The 8,268-nt window shown below is 48.8% G+C and overlaps 1 protein-coding gene across 1 annotated transcript in view; it reads left to right on the top strand.

The window, feature by feature from the left end:
• Window positions 1-8,268, top strand: part of Igfbp7 (insulin like growth factor binding protein 7) — a 65,929-nt gene that overhangs the window by 41,088 nt on the left and 16,573 nt on the right. The gene's annotated exons all lie outside the window — the stretch shown is intronic.

Genomic DNA, 8,268 nt, shown 5'->3' with positions numbered 1-8,268 from the left:
AATTTTTCTATATAACCTGCGCGATTCTCCTGTATACTTTATCAATAGTTCATATACTGCTCATGTTCCATATCGATGCAGTTTTTTCAGACATTTTTGATCTTTGGTTGGGTCTGTCACCATGGAACCTGAGGGTGTGGAGAGCTGGCCATGACTGGGAGCCGCCACCACAGGATGCCATGCAGTCCGCCTGACTTCTCTTTGCCGATCTGCTATCTCTGTCCCTTGGGCACATTCCAGCCCCACAAGTAGCCCAGACCCCAATGGGCAGAGAGACTTCCCCAGCAATCTAAATGTCTCCCTAGGTGTCCGAGACTCTGTCTCTAAAAACAGAAGGGGTGGCCAGAAGTTGTGGCACACATCTGTAATTCCAGCAGCAGGGGGCTGAGGCAGGAGGCCACTGTGAGTTCGAAGCCAGCCTGGGCCATAAAGTGAGTTCAAGGCCAGCCCGAACTGCACAGTGAAACTCAGTCTCAAAAAGACCTAAATAAGTAAATAAATCAGAAATACCCCTGGGAGAGCCCTGAACTCTAGTTTCTTTCTCAACACTGACACACAGTAACAACTCTAAGAAAGAAAGATTTACTTGGGCTCAGTGTAGAGGCTCAAGGGCCTCAAGGCACAAAAGTGGAAAAGCAGAAGAGATCAAGGAAACACAGAGGGAAAGGGACCCTTCCTGGCCACTTCCCCAGGGGCTACCTGCTTCACCAGACTCCACCTCCCAACCTAACATTTATCCATAAACGTGTTACCAGACTAATCCACTGATGAGCATCTTGCCCCGTGATCCAGTCACACGTGAGGCTTTGGGGAGACATTCAGATATAAACCCTGAGGGCCTAGGAGGAAGCTGGGGGCCTGCCCTGTGCTCAGGTGCCCACCACACCCCCTCACGCCAGCATCCAGATGACGGCTCAGAGCATTGCCCCACTCTGCACCGCAGGGCCTTCCTTGGAGCTTTGCGTGCCTTTCACGTCCTTCAGAAGCACCTATACCCAAGCTGGGCATGGTGTGCACACGTATAACCCTAGCACAAGGGAGGCTGAGGCAGGAGAATCGCTGAGTTTAAGGCCAGCCTGGGCTACATGGTGAGTCCAAGGCCAGCCTGAACGGCACAACAAGATCCTGTTTCAAAAAGAAAAGGAAGGAAAGAAAGAAAAGGAAAGGAAAGAAAGAAAAGAAAAGAAAGGAAGAAAGAAAAAGAAAGTGCAGTGCTTGTACCCAGAGGAGCCATTGAAAGGCTCACAGAATCACTTTTTTAAAATGTAGGGAAAATAGCAAATTAAGGATTGTAGAGAAAGGATTCGCCAATTCTGAGGGCCTTGGCGTATGTTCTGCGTGTTGCAGGATTTGCCCCTCTGTCCCTGTCCTTAGAGCATCTGCGCTTCCCTTCCCTTCCCTTGCAGCCTCCAGCTAAGCACATTCCCAGTCTTCTGGGTAGCAGTGCCAGTGAGCTCCGGGCTTGGCAGCTGAAGCCTTTCCTAGGCCGTTGCATTGCTGCTGAGGGAGAGGGAGGAGAGGGGAGATAAGGGGAGCCAGGGGGGGGGGTATTCTCCCCACCGTTCACCCCTGAAGAGAAAGTGTCTGGGTCCCCCTCATTTCCACCGCCTTCTGCTGTGTGGCCCTGTCTCTGGACAGCAGCTCTTGCTTATCTGTTGCCTGAGGCTTCCCCTTGCCCTGTTCCCTGGCTTGTCCCGCCCACTGTCTGTGCTATGGAAGTAGATAATGAAGTGCTGACATCAGTCCTGAGCTTGGGATTTAGGTTTTAAATGCTTGGGTATTTTCTTCTAAAGTCACTTCAGGCATCTCCAAATAACGATTCCTAGAGTTCTCCTTAATGTTTGGTTTGTATGATACCTACCTCCTTCCTTATCCTGTCAGTTCTCCAAAAAGAAGAGAGCAGCATTTTGGTTTTTTATGAACGAGATGTCATTTCTAGGGGTGTTTGGGAAGGAGGACACTCAAGGGTCTACTGAAGACATGCTAGTGTTGCACAAAATCACAGCTTCACATCCCAGAATCAGGTCATTTTAATACACTCCTATCTTTATATGGCAGTAGACACGGCATGGAGTCTCCTGCCCAGACACATCGTGGAGTGTGGGGCATTGTGCTGTAGGCCATCTGTACACCAGTTCTGGACAGCGGAGCTCCGGGATACTCCTGTGCAGCCTCCCACTTCCCCCAGCCTGTGTGGTGCCACCTTCCTGCCGTCTGCATCAGGGGCCTCATGCGTGGGGGATCTTGCAATGTTTGCTGTTTTTTGGCTTATTTGTCTTAGCGTAATGTCCTCCAGGTTGACCTTGCTGTGAAGTAGTTTTCATAGAAAACTAAGAAGGAAAACCCTCCATGTCTCCTCCATGAGTCGTGTCAGGCTACAGGTGTCTATGCGGTGGGAATCCTGAGAGTTACAGGATTCAGATAGCCTTCATACCGGGGTAAGGCAGCATAACAGGTGCAGGATGGCAGCACAGGGCCTGCCGAGAACGCGTCCATCATCAGCACTGCCAGTGCCTCCGTGGCCTCGAGGCTTTACACTATCAGTAAACATCCGTCTGGGAGGGTTTTGTGGAAATGTGTTCAGTTGAAGCTTCCCTTCGTTTTTTGGTTTTTTTCATTTAACCCTAATCCTTGGGGAGAAGACTTTATAACATAAAACAAACAAAAGATCTTCCTTATCCAAAAGAGCTTATCGAAGTAGAACTCTAGTGGATGATAGGGTAAGTTTAAAGATATTGTATGAGTTGCTTGCTACACTGTTAACCCAAAATTTTGTAGTCTGGAGGACAATAAATATCGTCTCAGTGCCAGAAATTTGGGAGCAGTGAACATCCCTGCCTCTCATGAAGCTCTAGTCAAGAGGTCTGCAGGGACTCGGTAGCCTGAACACTGGTTCCCACTTCGCTCTTGTCCCAAGGCCCCAGTCTCCCACACAGTAGCCCCTGTACCCTGAGCAGGCCATACAGGAAGGAGCAAGGAAAAAGCCACAGAGCCCTTCAGCATGTGGCTCAGAAGTCACACCGCATCACTTCCACCAGTCCATTCATAACTGTCACTAGACTAAATCACTTAGTCCAGGCCACATTCAAGGAGACCAAAATTAGACGCCACCCACCAAAGGAAGAGTTGATAAAGGGGATGAGAGACCACGGCAGCAGAAGGGAGGAGCAGGACCAGGACCAGCTGCTCTCCTGATGCCGGGGACTTAGAGGGTGTGTGTGTGGAGCAGGAGCACAAACATCGGTGGCCAGTAGGAGGTGCAGTGGGGCAGGAAGTGGGAACCACTGACCTTTCAGCCCAGAGAATCCGCTGGGAGCCAGGACTGCGGAGCAAAGAGAAAAGAAGAACCCAACGACCTGCTCAGGGTATTCACCAAAAAGCTTTGGATGTGTCCAGGAGATGTCTGACCTCTTACGATCCTTGCAGCACCATCCCCAGAAGCCAAGTTAGGGAATCAGCTGTAAGGAATACACAAGGTAACACTACTCAGCTGTAGAAAAGGGGAGATTTTATCATTTGCAACAACATTGATGGAACTGCAGAACATTATACTAAGTGAAATCAACCAACCACCGAAACGTAGATGTAGCATGTTTTTATTTATTGGAAAAATCTAAAACAGTGGAACATAAAGAAGCAAAGCGTAGCATAATGGTTACTCGAGGCTGAAGGGAGTGAAAGGAGTGGGATCAAAGCCTCAATTAGACAGGAGAAATAAGTTTTGTTTTGAGTGTATTATACAATGTGACAAGAGTAAAAGTAATTTAGCAGACCTTTTGAAATCGTCACAAAACTGTTTCACATGTGCACTCCGTGAGAAAATAAGTGTTTGAAATGATGGGTATGTTATTGGCTTGATAATTCTGCATTATATTCATAAATGCTAATGTCACTTTAAAACACACAGGAAGAGTGCAGCTCGTCTAAAGCTATGTCTGGGATTTCCGGAGCCTGCGGGGGAGGCTTCTGGGAAGGGCCGTGCCCTTGATCTGGGAACAGAGTGAATAAATGCTCCCGCTGTAGGGCTTTGTCCTCCTGTTTGTCAGCACTGAGCCTACACAGGGGCCTGGAGTCGGTTCTCTCTTGGAAACGCTCTGCCTCCGCAGGGAGCTGCTCCAAGTCCACAGTGGAGGGGGTGAGCTGGGTGGTATCACGTGGGCACAGCTGCCCCTGAAATCGCCACCCGCCCAAGATGCTCGCCTGTTGGCCCTCTTAGAACTCCTCCCTGGAGTGAGGCTTTGTTGGCTGGGCACAGTGGTGCACACCTGTAATTTCATCATTTGGGAGACTGAAGCAGAAGAATCTTGAGTTCGAGGTTTTAGGCTACCTAGTAAGTTCAAGGCTGGCCTAGACCTGGATGACAGCAAGTCCCTGACTAAAAAAAAAAAAAACACAAGAAGTTCACCCATTTGTCTTTGCATGATAGAGTTAGATTCCAGGAATAGCAATCTGTGCTTTCTCTTCTCCAAAACCTAGCCTTTGTTTGCTTCATAGATTGCACTCCCAACTTCCACAGACCGGGTTTATTTGTCTTGATAAATGAATCAGAGTCCTGAACTCATGTGTGCTGTTCAGCTCTCTTGGCAGAGAACACAGGAAGATAGGTTTTGCTAATGTGTGTGTTTGGGGAGGGGTGTTTCCTGTGTGTTCCTGTCTCACTAAGGCACGGGCATAAACCAGCACCTGGGACCATGATGAGTCTCCGCACATGGGCTGAGGTCGCACAGGAGTTCTTTCCAGGCTGGTTGGGATGTCCCCACATTCCGGAGCAGGAGTGCAACACCCAGGGGACATGGGGAAGTGCTTGCCTGGAGCAAGCCTTATCTTACTTGTCCACATTTCACTCCTGGAAACTGGAACTGCGCCTCCAGCGAACAGTCTGCTGACCATCTGCCTGGGAAGTGTAGCTTGGGGGCTTTGCTCAGCACCGTCCTAATGTCCCAGCTCCACTCTGCCCAGGAGGCAGCTGGCTGATGGCCAACAGAGCCTGCTGCGGGTGCGTGATTAACCAAGTACGGGGAGGAGCGTTCACATGATTCCCGTTGTTCTTCCCTCCCCTAGGAATGAGTTTAGGCAAATGCATAATTCTTCAGGGTGGATCTGGGGCCCTTTGACCTGAAATTCACAGCTATCCAGTGATTTCAGAATGAAAGGGAATTTAGAGGGAAGCGGCCCACACAAAGGAAAAGCTGCCTTGCCTCCCAGTAACAGGCAAGAGCTTACCCAGGGCGCGTGGAACCGGCTGTTTTTCTTTCGTGTTGGGAAACATCTTCAGCTGATGCTCCTCACTGAAAACCTCATGTAAATGTTTCTGACATCTCTGTATAACTGGGCCTTCTGCTTTGCTGGTCATTTCTTTCCAATCCATCTTTCCCAGTGTAACGCAGTTCATCAGCACAGACTCACTTGGATCCTTTCTTTTATAGCTAGCTGCTATTTCAGTGCAGCCAAACAAATAATTTCCTCTTTATTTTTTTTAAAGAGGAAAGAAATAAAACAAAACTTTTTTAAGAACAAAATTTCAAAACAAGGTAATAGTAGAGTAACAATAAATAGTTGCCCCCAACATTCTTGGGTTTCTTCCACTAGTGACCTCAGTGTTAAATCTTAGAAAGGCACTCACTAATCATGGGGGCATTATGTTAAGAAAGCCAGTCTAGGGGCTGGGGATTTAGCTCAGCAGCATAAGAAGCTGCCTTGCAAGCAGGCGGTCATGAGTTTGATCCCTGGTACCGATAACAAAACAAAAATAAAAAAAGAGAAAGCCATCCTATCTTTTATCTCCTACATTTTACCTAAACTTTTATATGGGATGGCTACTTTTTAAAAATAGATTTTGCCAAGTGTGGTGATATGCATGCCTGTAATCCCAGCACTAGGGAGGCTGAGGCAGGAGGATGACTGTGAGTTTGAGGTCAGCGGGGCTACATAGTGAGTTCAAGGCCAGCCTGAACTAGACAGGGAGGAAAAAGATTTTTAACGTATGTCTGTGTTAGTACATGTGTAAAAATACAGACTCAGCGGCTCTGCCCACTTTATTTCTATAGTTGAGCAGTTGAGTCAGGGAACTAAGAAGAGCATACACAGCTATTGGCCTATTTATATTTATGAACATCAAAGGACCAGTTCCTAACTAGGTCATACCATGAAAGTCGTGGTGCTTTGACCTTCCCAGAGGCTGAGACATGCCCGGTGCAGATGCTGGCCAGCAATGGTCCTGGCAAGGCAGTCTAAGCACAGTCTAGGCTCTAAAATACTGCAGGAACCCTGTTCCCTGGTGATGATCCAGCAATTAAGGGACCTTTCTCTAAAAACAATGTTTTTACTCTCCTGTTTTTCTTTCCATTCCATCTTGATAACATTCAGACATAACTAATCTATTTGGCTTGACATTGAAAACCTCAGCCCTCTAGTCTAGTCTCTAGTGCTCAAGATTTAATTTCCTTCCCCAGACACCTTGCCCTCCAACAAAACAGGACAGAACATCTCAGCCACACAGGGCACCACAGTACCATGGGGAAGGTTTTGGGTTTGTCTCCGAACACCTGGATTCGTGTCCTGGCCATGCTGCTCACAGCCCATGTGACTTCATGCAAGATGCCCGACCTCCCAGAAACATGCTTTGTCTAGCCATAGAATTATTTGTCTAACTCAAGTTCTTGGGGAAAGCAAAATAGATAATAGCTGTAGACCCTTTCTGTGGCGTATAAAGCCCAGTGCTGATATAAAGCTTTACCACGCTCACCAAAAATGAGCCCTAAGCTTTCCCTCAGCCTCTGGCCTCTGGCCTCGAGCCCCTCACCTGGAATTTCCTCACCTGTGCCCACTTTCCATCTTGTTTCTTTGGAGACAGGGCCTCACCAGGCTGACCTCGAACTCATGATCCTCTGCCTCAACCTCTCCAGTAGCTAGGATTACAGGTGTTCGCACCTTTTCTGGTTTACCATCCTGAACTTTTGAGAAGCCTCCTTTTTTCCTCTTGTGAATTCAGCCTGGTCCCCTCAGTAAGAACGTTTTCCCTCTTTCTCTCTCTGCTGCAGGGATCCTGGTGTCCCCGTATCCCACAGCTACATGAGCAGGCATTTGGAAACACACTGATTGGCCCACCTTGTATTTGTCTAGAGTCTTGTTCTTATTTTCTTTGTATGAACTTTGAGTTTTCTTGTCTTTATGCGTCAGTTGCACTGCCCTACAGACTCGGAGACTGTAGTCTCTCTCCAGCCCTTTCTCACCTTACCTGCATCACAGCGTAACTACAGGGCAGGAGAATATGGAACGGGCTGGCATTTTCCAGCTTCAGTGTTCAAGGCTGATTGTTTTCCGGCTAAGTCCTACTATCAAGAAAATAAGATTACTCTGGAAGGAGAACCTGTGGAGGAGCAGGGTGGTTCCGTGAGGGACCCCATGCTCACCTGACCGTTAGGGTGCTCGCCGCGCCCTTCGGCTGCTTTGTGTGTTGTTGCTCTGATACAAGTACTGTGTCATTATTTTATATCCAGTCTACTGTGGAAGCCACGAAAACTGCTTTCCTCATTTCCTTCTATACTGCAGAAGGAACGCCTCCTGTGGTGTGAACACACGCGCGCACACACACACACACACACACACACACACACACAAATGAAACCACACGAGGGAAAGATGACTTTCTGTTCCCAGCTGTGCCTTAAGGACAACAATATGAAAGAAAAAGTACTAAATCTATTAGAAAACCGGGAGAGAATCTGAGAGCAGCCAGCGAAGCATGAATAAACAAGGGTCTTCAGGGGCCACAGGACAGCGCTTTTGGGTCTGTAGCCCTCATGAAAGGGTACAGAAAATAACCCGAGGGGACGCCGGGAGGGGAGAAGGCTGAGAACAGGGGTTCGGTTGTGCAGAATGATTCACGTCTGGTGTTGTCTGCCAGCAGGCTATAAACCATGGAAGTTCTCCCTCAGATCAAGTCCCAGGGCTGAGTGCCAGCCCGTCTGCCCCCCTTCCCTGCGCTGGCTCTGGGCAAGGCTGGGGCTTCTATCACTCGCAGAAGCCCATTTCAGCCTGCTCCTTGCCCGCTCAGGGCTGGCTGAGTAGGGAGGCTGAGGGAGAGGGCCCCAGGGATGGGGTTTGAGGGAGGACCCTGGAGCCCAGTGGGTGGAGCCACATCCTCAGTGCAGTGAGGCAGGGATCAGGTAGAAGAGGCCAGACTGGGATGGATAGCCCAGCAGGATCCAAGTGCTTTGTTCCATGGAAACAGAAAGTGTACAGAGAGCAGAGTGGGCACATTAGCGA

The sequence above is a fragment of the Cavia porcellus genome, unplaced genomic scaffold (genome assembly GCF_034190915.1).
Source record: "Cavia porcellus strain 051 isolate PalLab524CR breed Dunkin Hartley unplaced genomic scaffold, mCavPor4.1 scaffold_30, whole genome shotgun sequence".
Classification (NCBI taxonomy): Eukaryota; Metazoa; Chordata; class Mammalia; order Rodentia; family Caviidae; genus Cavia; species Cavia porcellus.
This window is presented reverse-complemented; position numbering and strand designations above follow the sequence as displayed.